The sequence below is a fragment of the Rousettus aegyptiacus genome, unplaced genomic scaffold (genome assembly GCF_014176215.1).
Source record: "Rousettus aegyptiacus isolate mRouAeg1 unplaced genomic scaffold, mRouAeg1.p scaffold_m13_p_9, whole genome shotgun sequence".
In the NCBI taxonomy this organism is placed as follows: Eukaryota; Metazoa; Chordata; class Mammalia; order Chiroptera; family Pteropodidae; genus Rousettus; species Rousettus aegyptiacus.
The window spans coordinates 86,192,426-86,206,124 of record NW_023416312.1 but is presented as its reverse complement, the minus strand read 5'-3'; the positions used below and the strand labels follow the sequence as shown (position 1 = coordinate 86,206,124).

Below are 13,699 nucleotides of genomic sequence, written 5' to 3'. Positions count from 1 at the left end.
TTGAACAGAGCACTTTTGGTGCAGATTGGCAACGGGTTAATAAGTTTCATTTAATTCTAGATGGCCAGTGGTGTTCCACCCCACCTTTCCTAGAGTATGTCATTTTCCTAAATGAAAGGGCCATAGGCCATGCTTAGAAATGAGTTTAAACTTTTAGTCATCAGCTAAGGTTAAAGTCCTCTGGGCTTCTGTTGCACTTATAGCCTGCCATTCCTTTTGACCTAGAATATACTACCTTGGATTGTTTATAATTTTTCCAAAGCATGTATTTTTATTAAAACCCTTGTAGCCTCTTGAACGTTGAGCAGAATGTTCTGTAAACAATATTCACTTGATTTGAAAAAACAATTCCAAGTAATGTAGAAAATATGATCTTCTGAAGTTACTTACAGTCCAAAAGAAATTATACCGATACTGCTCCAAGAAACTTGGAAGTCTGTTTGCTTCCACCCTTTTACTTCAAATAATGCAGATTGGTTTAACATCCCACTGCATCATACTACTGTTAATGTATGGTTACCTCTGGCAGTTGTTGCTGGGATCTAGGAATAAGTTTTGGGCATTAGTTAGCTTTGCCAATGACTGTGATATATCATCTATAATATATGATACGTGATATAGCCAGCAGAGCCAAACAAGTCACTTTGAGAGTGAGTTATTGGCTTTCTGAACAGAAAAGGTGTTGGGTCAAGTCCAAAAACAGCACTGAATTTTCCTACTCTGTGAGCAGCAAGAAAAACGAGGGCCAAGGTGACCACAATCCTATCTAGCCTCTACATCTGCATTTACCAAGATGTTTTTAAAGTCATTGATGCTAGCTCCATAGAAGCAGTAAAAATGGACCCAAACCAGAGACATGTAAAGGGTGCTTTTCCTGTCTCTTGGGACAATTAGGCAGCCAGCCAACCTTGACAGCTGAGGGAGAACAAGACAACCTGCCCAGGGAGACCAGGCAGAAGTCAGGCAAGGAACCAAAATCATTCTGCAAGAGGGGTGGGAGTTTTGAAAAATTAAAACAGGTCAAGGAGTAAGCCAATGGTGGGAACTGAACCCTGAGGAACAGGCCTGTAAATGTACACCTTCTAGTACAGAGTGTCACACTGAGCTCTGCAAGTAGTTCACCCTCACCTTTGTCAATGTATGGAATCCTCAACATTGGCTTGGATAGATCTTAGTATTTCAGTCTGATTCATTTTAAATCCAAGACAAACAGTAGAGGGATGAGGAGGGGAATGGATTTTAGGACCTCCTTACTTCCCTCAGAAGCTGCAGCTAGTATTTTTTAACCCAGCACTTTCAAACAGGGAGAACCATGTTAGCTTCCTTCTGGGAAAGGAAGGAGCCAGGCTTACTGTAGTTTGGGCCATGCTTGCTACTGAGGCATTAATCAAGGTCCTGACATAGCTGGAAAGGGCTGGTTTCCTCTTCACATATAGAATCATAAAGGGGGCACGACATTCAAACAAAAGGCCAAGGAAACCTCTCCCAAAGATCCTATCAACTGAAGTTATGGACCAAGGAGTCTGGCCAGAAGGGAAAGCCCATTTTAGAAAAGGACCCTGTTTTTCCAGGCATTCCTGTTGCTCCGGATATGACTATAGTTCCAAAAAGGTCACTGGGGTACACCTTCAGCTTGCTTTCATGGAGTGGCCAATTCGAGGTAGGGTTATTTTTCATGATCTCTAACATTAATAAGGAGCACAGATATCCTACACTTAAGGTGGTGACCATTGTGGGTTAATATCCAAGCATGTATTCTACTTCTCTCACATTGTTTACCATGCACATAGTTTTGGGGATTGTATCCAGCTTCAGTGAGTGGAGCCTAATTAATCAAACCCAGTCATGATAATACCATGCCTCTGGATATTTCAGATATACTTGGCTGCAAGGATTAGTTTGGGTGTGGGCATATTACTCAGTTGATATTAATGAGAAATGAAGAAAAGTTTGTTGTGGGCTTATGAGAAAGTTTCCTCAGTGTTAAGAAAGAGGTTTCTCTCCCTTTAATATGTTGTCAGATGTGACAACCTATACGAGGTCTGAAACTGCTGTAGGAGTCTCGCTCAAGCTTGAGGATAAATTCAACTCAGGGAGGAGATCAGGACAAAAAGAAGAACAGGGAAAAGAATCTGGGGCTACAGTGTTATGTCAGCCTTGAAGCCACCTGCTTCTGGACTTATAGTTTTGTGAGCCCAAAACTTTCTTATTTTGGGAGATAGATGATAACAAGAGAAGCTGGCTGGTCACTGAAACTGGAACTCCCACATCATCCAGCAAGGACTGTAGGGGACAGATAGATACTAACAAGACTCAGAAGACCAACTTATTCATTGACAGTGCCTGAAATACTTGTATCCTCTGACTTCCTTTCCCAGTATCAAGTTACCTGGGAAACAAAGTCAATAGTAATAATAGCTATAACAGCAAATAATAATAATAACAAACAGCCTAATTTGTCCAAAGTTACATAGCTAGTGAATAGCAGAGCATAGGCTTTAGATTCTATCCAAGTCCAAAGCCAAAACTCTTAACTACCAATTTATCTAGCCCTTAGTGGCAATCAGGAGGTTATCATGATTAACAAAAATGTTAGCAAACTTTTACTAAGCTCCTGACATATGACAGGCCCTGTGCTAAGCACTCTACATATATTACCTAATTGAATCCTCATCATATCCAGTGGGGGTAGGTATTATTATTTTTATTATTTCCATTTAAGGAAACTCAGGCTTAGGGAAGTGAAGTCCCCAAGGACACATGGGTTGTATGTGGTGGAGTCACCCAGTATGACTCTACAGGAACCACTATTTTTTAGGACATCATCACCAAAGGAGGGGCAGAAGGGTAGCACCTGGGTTGTTTTCTTTGTTATGATCTAAAATATACCTTTCTGATGGCCCAAAGAAATTAGGCCCAAATATGTAAATAGTGTTATACACTTACTGACAACTTCTTATGATCCAGGTCTCCTATTCAGTGTGCACACTCGGTTACCAAACACTTTTGTCACAACCACATTGAGATAACTGATTTTATATCAGTTAGCCTTTTAACATGATGCCTTAGAGTTGAGATTTTATTTTATTTATTTTTATTTAATTTTTTAAATTTATTTTTAATTATAGTTGACATATAATATTATGTTAGTTTCAGGTATACAACATAGCGATTCAACATTTATATACTTTATAAAGTTATCATCACAATACAGTTGAGATTTTAGAAGCCATTCTTGGTCTCCTGTTGATTTTGAGACAGTACCCTAGTTAATAGAACAAAAGGTTAGAGTTTTCCTTGTTAATGTCATTGGCTGGCCTTGTTCCTACAGCCCAAGAGTCATTATTTGCATTCTGTGGGCCTTTCCTTACTATCATCGGCATTTTTGTGGTGCTGAGTTGCCCATTTTTGCTTGGACCATACAATTTTGCACTAAAGTACATTTCTTTTGATTCTTTACTATGTTTTTAACCTCTAATTTAATTGTTTTAATATTTCTATATTTGGAAGGCTTCTCTCGCCCAACAAATGGCAAAATTCTTGCAGGCATTGACTGTTTTCTGCTTCCTGCACATTCCCCACAACACCAAACACTGTCGAGCACATAGTAAGCATTCAGTGAATGCCGATAGAATTGAATTATGAACTATTGTCTCATGTTAAGTCTTTCCTCAAGGGCTTTTGGTTAGAACATTTGTCTGGAATGCCATACAGACAAAACTGAATTAGGAAAATAACATGCAATATATGTTACAGTCAAGGCTCAGAATTTCACATTACCTAATGTTTTGACTTCTTTCCAAATCAGTTAGTTATTATCTGGTCTCACAAACATTGCCTTTCTTTTCATATTTCCTAGTGGGAATTTTCTTCTGTTTGCCCCTTAGTTTCATATATTTCCCTCTTGAACAAATACTTGAGTGAAGTTTTTAGTCTTGCTGAAGAGTCACTGTTTTGGCCAACCTATAGTGGCCTAATTTGGAACATGTGCCATTTCATTTCTGTCTTCACTTTTCTTTTTTTTAAATTTTTTTTTACATTAACAGCTGCATGTAGATGACAACAGCTTGAAGGTGACAACAGAAATGGAAGGCCCAGACCTTGCTGTCCTTGTAGTTTATATTCTGAAAGAGGAAAGACAAAGCATCCATACTGAGCACAGCACATACATTTGAGGATTCCAATGCAGGAGGGAACTAGAGGAGTCATCAATTTTAACCTAATTTTGCCACTTAAGATAGTCAGCACTCAAACATTGCTTACTCCTACTGTGAACCTGAAAACCCCTCTCAGAACTGAAAGAAGACTACTATTATCTTCTTTATTTTGTACTTCATGATGAAGACAATGTGGTCACAGTCTCATCTTCTTGCTGCCTGGGCAGGGTTAATGGGGGCAGGTCTGATCCATCATGAAGGAAACAGTAGACCTGTCTGCCCACTTTCGGTGATGAGGTCTCCATGAACTGACAAATTCAATAACTGGATTTAGACAACAATGGCCCCCATAAGCAGGCATGTATGAGAAATGACTTATATGAATGTAGAAAAAGGCCTTTTCCAGGGATCGTGTATCCTGCCCTGTAACTCTCTTCATTTGTGACTGTTTGAAGTCTCGACCCTACCAGCTTTGTTCCCCAATAACCCCTACTGAGGGAATTTGGGCCCATTCTCCACAGCCACTTCCATCTATACTTGGCTTTTGTTTCGAGTCCATAGTCCTGGCAAGTGCTGACTTCTTCGAAGCCAATGTGAGGAGAGTGTATGTTCAAAATCATCTGCCTGGGGTTGGAGGGAATGGAAAATGAAAAATATGCTCATTTGGGAGGACTCTCATTCTTTTGGAAAACTGAAACCTCCACTGGTTGATTGTTTGTAAGCTGCCAAGTGTGTCCTTTTTTCTAGACAGGGGAAACCATCTTTGAATTGTACTCTTAATAACACACAAACTATATGCAGTAATTCTCCCATTCACTTCAAAATTGCCAGATAAGGTGGAGTTAGGATTAAGTTTCTTATTGTTCCTGTTGATCACAAAAGGTTCATAAATGATCTACTTTTGAGCAAAAGCAAGGTGTTTGTCACCCTATCATTACCCAAAACTTCCGGACAGTTCCCGTTCTGGAGGTTTGTTACTGCTTAACTATCCTGCTACCTACTTCAAACAAAAAGGAAAATATGAAAAATGGATGTCTGCTCCTTACTTCTGATATTTTGTCTTCCATATTTCCCCTAACCATACTACAGTGGAGGGAAAGACTGTGATTATACATTTCTTAGGGGCATAGTTTTTTGATTTGGTGAAAAGCCTTTCTTCCTGTTGCAGAGCACAGCTTAAACGTAAGCAATATAATCTCGTTAAGCCAGCCTCTGTTTACTCAAAATGGTGGGTAATTGGAAACTAGATTATAGAATCATAGATTTTTAAAAAAAATATATTTTTTATTGTTTATTGTTTTTATGCCTACAGTACCTGGTCTTCCTAGGTGGTCTCCTATCCAAGTACTAACCAGGACCAACCCTGCTTAGTTTCCAGGATCGGACATTGGGCTTGTCCAGGGTGGCATGGCTGTAGACCACAGACTGTGGCTCCACTGGGGCACAAACCCAGGACATTCTGAGTGTAAAGCAGACATGCTAACCACTACACTATGGAACCATGCCCTAAAATAAATTTTTAATGAAGTATAATATACATGTTAAAAAGTACACAAGTTATTAGTATACAACTATACAACTTGATAAATTTTAACAAAATAAATACGCCTATATAACCAGTACCCAGATCGAGAAACAAAACACTCTCCCTGAATTAGTTTCCTGGGCTTCTATAACACATTACCACAAATTTAGTGGCTTACAACAATAGAAGTTTATTTTCTCACAGTTCTGGAGGCCAGAAGTCTGAAATCAAGATGGGCCATGCTCCCTCTGGGGGCTCCAGGGGAGAATACATCCTTGCCTCTTCCAGCTCTGATGGCTCCAGGCCTTTCTTGGCTTGTGGCCGGCCACATCACTATAAATCTCTGTCCCCTTTTCTTCTTTCCTTTCTGTGTCTTCTCCTCTTCGGTCTCACAAAGACACCTGTCATTGGATTTAGGGCCCACCCAGATAATCCAGGATGATCTCCTCTCAAGATCCTTGACTTAATGACATCTGCAAAGATCATTTTTCTAAATAACGTTCAAAGGTTCTGGACCTTGGATTTATCTCTCTTTTTTCGAGGGGGGCACCATTCAACTTACTACATTTCTCATCTCCTCTCTCAGCCGCTCCCCTGTCAAAGCTAACCACTCTCCTGACCTCTAACAGCATAAGTCAGCTTTGCCTGCATTTGAATTTATTTATACAAATGGAGTCATGCAGGATGTACTTTTCTATGTCTGACTTCTTTTGCTGAACATCACTCTTGTGAGATTTATGGACATGTTTGCTTATGGCTGTAGACTTTTCATTCTCATTGCTGTATAGTATTCCATTAAACATGTGTCTTACAGCACATATGCATGTACCTAGGAGTATAATTACTAAGTATACCTAGGAGTAGAATTACTAAGACCTAGGTTGTGAATATGTTCAGCTTTGGTAGTTAATGCCAAAGAATTATATAATTTTAAAGTTAGAATTAATTTTTGATCAAGACTAGATGCCTCGCTTAAAAAAAAACTCTAATACTAATCCCAAATACATTTAATTCAAAGTCTACTTTTCCCACTGGCCACAGACATTTTGAATGGGGCAGATTTTATTATATATTGTCAGATCACACAAGTGATATACAGCTTGGTGGCACTGGCCATGGGAGAGGCAAGAAGCAAGCAATGTGGCCAATAGTGTTAGCTAGAGGTAATTGGCTTTCTCCCTGCATTTGGGCCTCCTTGGTTACTCCACAAGTCAGTTGGCTCAGGGTTAAGTGTCATAGGCAGGCTGTTTTATTGTCACTTGTGTGGGCAGAAGAATGATGTGTGCCTAGCAAGATACATGACACAAGAAACTTTTATTGAAAGAAGTATGTTTCAGAAAAGAGTCACATCTTTTGGACCCTAAGTTATGGAAAGCCAAAGGCAGCTCAAAGTCAAACAAAAAGCAACTTAACAAGATATCAACTCCAAATCTTCACTCCCACCCTGCTGCATTATTTTTTAAAAACCATTTAGTGTAATTAAGCCACTGCCTCATAAAGTCGTTTCACCGGGAACTTCAGTTTCCCCAGGAAGAGATGAAAATAAACTGAATGTTTCATGTCACTGTTCCCACGAGTCTTGAAAAAATCATGTTTGTCTTTAACAGTATGCTATGAAACATCTCTTGTTGATAAGGAGTTGTTTTACCTCAGGATAACAAGGCAACAGAATCTATAATGACATTTTTTACACACTTTTTAAACATGAATTCTTCATATAGATTACAAGGCACATTTGACTCCAACTGCATTTTCCCACATAATTATTTCTTTTAAATCGCCTAATTATTTCATTCTGTTGAATACCATCTGTCCTGCTGAGGGACAGTTGTGTCTAAACAAATCAACAGGTTTTGCGTCATTGTCTAAATATGAGGGAGAAACTGCCCCTAAACTATACTTTGGCACTTTGGTGGAAACTAATAGAGTTCTGAATCCCACATTTGGAATGCCTCATGTCTAGCTCTCCTTGAAGCTAACTTTCATAACTTGTGGAGCCCAAAGCAAAGCCAAATGAATTTTGGAAAGGTCAGTGGGAAAGGGATTGGGGTGGGATTTTCCCAGAGAATGTTTGAGCCTTTGCTCTGAGAGCTGTCTGGTCACCCTGACAGTTTGCACTTCACTCAGGGAGGGTGGAGGAGAGATCAGAAGCCATGCTCTCTTGGTACCTGGGTCCAGTGGGGCTGGACATTTGGGATTTGCCATTTGCTTGGGGACAGCCATTTCATCCTGGGAATCTCATGAACAGTTTAGTTATATCAGGGACCTTGGACAATGAGCACAGCATCTGTGGGAAGAAGATTGCCAAGGATTGTCTGTCTTATGTCTTGTTATCTAGAGAACCACTGATGTGTTTCAAATAATCAAATACTATGCACTGGGAAAACACTTCTCCCTGAAGCCAGTTCCAGGCACCCCGCAGCTCTGGTGCTTTTGCTAAGGGACTGTAGAAGTTCCTTTTCGCACTTTACCTTAAAACAATAATTGACTTTTCTCCTTTTATATTTTCTTCTTTCTCACCCTCTTTTTCTTGCTCCCACTACTCACTCCCCCCAACTTAGTTTTCTCTTTATGTGTTTATTTCTTCCCTCAAAGATGTAGCCAAAATCCCTGATGGCTCTCAGGGTTAGAAAGGAGGTCGAGTCCACTGGCCTGAGTCTAGCCAGCAATTCTGAGAAATCAGTATGTCCTGGGAGATTCTTTTCCTCCCTCTTTGACTGTATTAGCCTCACTCTCCCCTATTTGTCCATATTATCATATTCTTTTTTATATACACATTCGCTTCTAAATCAGTTCATTCAAAGACTGTAAGCCTCTGCCTTCAGGTAATTAACTCTGATTTGGTTCAAAGCCCAATCAAAAGGGACCAAACTGAAAGAGTAGAGTGGATTGTCCTTCAGCATCCCCTCATTTCCCATAGACCCAATTGACTTCAGAGGCTGTGATGTGATTAGAGCTTCCATGTCTCTTTCCCCTACAGCCCTATGCAATGTCAGAGGGAAGAGTAAAGGAGCTCACCATTATAGCATTGGGGATCGGCAGTGCTTCCAATCAGGTGGCAGGCACATTAGCATGCACATGCTTCCCAGACTCTTCCCTGGCCCCTGCCCAGAACCCCAGCAAGTTCATCACAAGGAAAATGTGTGTGCACAAATGTCAGGAGCAAAGGGGCAGGTGGCTTGCTTCAGAATTAGCCCGCAATATCTCTTTTTCTAGCTGCCATCCAGTATTGGACATGCTAACCACACCAGTTAACACCCCAGATTGGCTTAGGATTATGAATGGATGGAAGGGAGATCCCCATGCAAGCAAGCAGCTGTCCCTTTGGTTAATTATTGGGATCCATAAGCCCATCCCCATTGCCAGGGCTCCAATGTCGAGATGATGAAATAGGTGATTAAGGGACTTGGAGGCCAGTCCACACTGCAGCTTTGTCTGGAGTGTTCCAACAACAAGTGTTATTAGTCCACTAATCATAACATTGCCTGTAGTGGAATTTCCTTGGGAAGGAATGGGGCAGCGCCTTCATGCCAGAGGGCTGCACTGCATGAAAATACTAACACATCACAATTGGCTGTTCTGTGGGAAGGTGATTCCAACATACAATTCAGGAAATAGGTCACCAGGCTGCTAGATGCACTGTGATTTTGATTTACTTTCTTAGACTTTTGCAGTTTTTATACACTTCACTCTGGGGAGAGTGAAACTCCTCTGAGTTATTGACTTCTGGAGTGTCACATAGGGAAAGATGCAAGCAGGTTCTGAAAGCAGAGGAATGGGTTTTCTGCAGTCAGGCTTGCAGCGTCCACTAGCTTTTAGGAATCAGACACGATGTCCTTCAGGTCCATACTCCTCACCTTGACCTCTTTCTGTGGGGTCTCCCAGAGGTCTGATGCCTTGGCTCTTAGGAACCTACAGCTGTGTCTGCCAGACAACAAATGTTTAGAGAGAGGACGAAGAGATACAAATGGGTTGGAGGGCGCCAGGGCCTTCTCAGTAATGAGCATAGCAAAGCTTTCATTTCCAAGGATTTGGGGAGGACAAGATGTACTCATTTGGAGTATCACACTGCCAGGGCCATTTGTACCAGCTGTCTGATTCTGGGACCACCCTGTTGGCGGGGTTAGGGGCCCATCCAAACTTTCATTTTATATCTCTTGTCACTTGGGTCTTGTGAAGCAGGAGTCAGGGGGCTCAGAGACTCTCACCAAGCAGCTGCCTCCTCTTTCCTGGATCCATTTAGAGTTCTGATTTTTCCTAAACCCATGCAGTTGTCTACTGCCTTGGATTGCCAGCAAAGGGTATTTGTGTGTCCATTGGTATTTTCAGATTTCACATCAAGCAAAAGCTTATCTTTCTTTTTTTTTTTAAGATAGACAGATGGTATGACACTGGGGGCTCAGAATTTACCCCCTGCTTCCTTTTTATTTTTAACCATTCAATTACTGGATATTTCTAGATTCACAACACTTTTCTTTGTGCCCAAAGGCATACTATATTTTATTGAGGCATAAATTCTGGGCTCCAGCTCACCTGCCCTGAGATGCTATCCCAGTGCATTCTTTTAGGAGATGAAGAGTTGTGCCAATGGTGCATTGAGTTATTGAGATTCCATGGGAGGGCCTCTGTCTCTCCCTCTTCCTCTCTCTCTCTCTCCCTCCCTCCATCCCTTCCTCCCTCTCCCCACCCCTATTAGTCATGATCTATCTAAGTAAATAGAAAAGGGGAATCTTTGTGATAAACTCCCCAAACATTCTTTTATTTCTCTGATTCTGGACTCGGAAAGAGTTTCACTGCCTTTTAAAATTCTAAGTAGCCTGTTAAACACAATTTCTACCTTTCAGTTTTGTTTGTTTGTTTTATAAATCTTTAGAGCAGAGGTTGTCACACTTAAGTAACTGGAGTCGAATTTATAGTCACCCCAGAACTACCACATGGCTATTGCACATAATGCAGAGACAAGGAAAAGATATGGCTCTAGACTCATGAGAGCAAGTGCTGTGTACGAATACAGTGGACGGTAGTGCAGAATGGTGATAGAGGCGCTGATGTAAGCCAGCCCGGTTTGATTCCCAACCGGGCTGCTTCCTAGCCATGGGGCTAGGCAAGTGCCTGAGCCCCTGCTTACTAAACTTCAGATGAAAACAAGAGTTCTTCATGCAAAAGGGTTGGGAAAATTAAGTGAGAAAATGTAGGCGATGTCCTTTGTTAGGTCAGTCCTGGAAATTAGCAAAGGGTCACTAAATATTGACTTTTCTCATTATGAAAATCACCTCCTTGGCTTTATAGTCCCATTTCCTGTTTAAAAGCAACTGAAGGAGTCACAGGAACTCCCCCCCATACACACACCCATCTTAGTCTGGCTGTATGTGAGGCTCCTTTTGGAATGGGCTGGCCCCAGCAGTCCAGGGGGTGGGAGGCGGGGAGGGAGACAGGCATTATTCACTGGGTTGCAGCTGTGGCAGGCAGTACAGTATCCCCCACATGCCAGATGAATCAAGCTGAGGGCCAGATCTGGGCTGTGGGCCAGAGGCTCCCCACCCTGATTTATAGTGTGGACAGAGATGTGGGTGTTTTGTGAATATATTTTGATGATGATAAAAAAAGAGAGAGAGAAAGAGAGAGAGAAAAAACACCCTTTCTAAAAAATGTGCTGAGGAAGGGAGGTTTGAGTCTATCTGCAAGATTAGAGCGGCATGACTGTGAGCAGCAGCAACTTAGAAGGAAGGCCCATGGCAGAGAGGCCTGTGATATGCAGTGCCCCTTGAAACGCAGTGAATTGTGAATGAGGCCCCTGTATGCCATCTATTTGGGGCAGATTAGGCCTGCTGCCCCTCTGCAGGTGTAGAGTAAAGGACTAAGCCTGTATTTTAACTCCTGCAGGCCCCACAAGCAGGGAAAGAGAGCACTGGATTTGCTGGGCTCTGGGCAGACTCCTGACTTCAATGCTTCTCTGGTGCTAACACTTCTCCAGAAAACAGCCAACCTTTGCCTTTGGGGGTCAGGCCTACATCATTGCCAATGGACTGGGAACAATAGGCTGAGTGTAGAAAGGGATGGAATTTGGAAAAATAACTGCATCCAGGATTTATTCTCAACCTTCAACCCAACACATTTGAGAAGGCTCCCAACTCTGGGACTCTGAGAGCAGAGTAGAAGCAGGGAGGCCATGCAAAGGCTCCCTCAGGAATGTTTCTCCCACCCAGACAAGGCAGAGCCAGGCGCAGGCCTCCTTCCTTTACTCGTGAAATGTCAGGCACAGCTGTCTTGGCTTACTGTATTTCATCCAAGAAAGAATCTCAACCAGGTTTTCTAGGACCCATACAGATCATTGAAGGCAAGAGATTTATTCTCCAAAGGTGAGGCCACTAGGCAGACATCTTGCTGGAGATGAGACCTCGTGTAACTTCACATAGACCTGAAAACATTTTTCCCCCCAAGGGAAGGGCCATAAACACTCTCGTGCAAATAATCTGTAGTATCTGACAAGTACAATCTGTTTTTTTTCACTTCCTTACCTCTCAATGCTTCTGGCGTGGGCCCTGTATTCAAGTCAGGCCTCATCCCAGTACCCAGCACACCTGCCACACCACCATGCTCATTTTTGCCTTTAAACATTTGCTCCATCTAGAATCCTCTTGCCCTTTGATTATCCAAAGTCTCCTTGTCCTTTCACATGGCCAGATCTCTGAGGAACAGCCCGAGGTACCCCAGTCCCCACAATTATGGCCTGGCCCAGGGCTTTTGGGTGCATACTATCTGCATGTACAATCTCACCAACTCCAAATTTCCTACTAGTCCAGAGGACAAAGAAAACATAACTGACAAAGAAGTCTAAAGGAGAGAAGTGAGCCTCTCTGTGTTTGGATGCCCCTTAAGACCCAGTTAAAGTGAGTTTTTGGAGCTTTTAGTATAATATTTTTTGTGTGTGCACACTCACCACTTTTATATGTTCATATCACCATACTCACAGGGCCAACTCTGGGTTATTTTCAGAGCCTACACAGATTTCCCTCATTAGATGAAGCTTCTCCTGCCCTGAGGCCTGGAAGTTCTCTGCTTTGTATCTAGGATGAGAAATAAGACTCCATGAGTGGGGCTCTGGTCTGTATCACTCTGGGGCTGATTCTTTTACAGGATGGTGAGAAGCCCCTTGAACATGAAATAAAATTGCTTCACAGTCTCTTTTTTTTGACTTTCCCATTTCCTGTCCTGTAGTTCAACAAAAGACTTGTGTATGGAGTGTGTGTCTGAGTGTGTTTACCATGGCAGGAGAATACACACAGAATCCTTCTTGTCCATTAACTTTTCTTGGGATGAAACAGAAGTAGGTATCTATTCCCAGTAGTACTAGGGAGCAGTGGTGGGGGCCCCTCACTATCTCTTCTTCCAGCTTGTTTGATATGTCTTTTATTAACAGTTTGGTTTGATACAACCAAAAAGTTTCATCTCTGGCTTCAGACTACGTCCCACTCTTTACTTGCTGACCACAAAAAAACATATTCAGTTGATGTTTGGGAATACTATACATATTCTTAGTGGATAAGGGACCCTGGGGCTATTCCTTTCTCAGGGTGCTGGAGTTTCATTCTAACAAAGGTCAGGGTTCCTCCTCCCCCACAGTACTGCTTTTTGATGATCTGGCAACAGCCAAACTTTGGTCACCGTTTTGGATGGCCCTGTCTCAGCATTTGGGAGCATCTGCTGGGGACTTGGCTTCTTAAAGCTTGGGTTTTCTCTGAGATCCTATTAAATATTGAATAAATATTGTGGATACATGCTCATCACAACCCTGAGAACAAATTGTTGGCTAGGAGTGTATAGTAGGGCCCATTCACAGACTAAATGTGCTAATTATATACGGTTCTTATCTTGTCATTAAAGCAGACATGGCAGGCCTGGGACTTGGCAGCCCTTGGTTAACGATTAGTTATATGCTACTGTACTGGTGGGGCAGTCATAAAACTGTATCTCTTTGAAAAATGGTACATAATGTACATCAGCCACCTCTGCACCC

The 13,699-nt window shown here is 42.0% G+C and overlaps 1 protein-coding gene and 1 pseudogene across 1 annotated transcript in view; one reads left to right on the top strand and one right to left on the bottom strand.

Moving 5' to 3' along the window:
* Nucleotides 1-13,699, top strand: part of PLAC1 (placenta enriched 1) — a 182,197-nt gene that overhangs the window by 12,274 nt on the left and 156,224 nt on the right. The window lies entirely within an intron of this gene.
* Nucleotides 5,461-5,576, bottom strand: LOC118608010 (annotated as a pseudogene).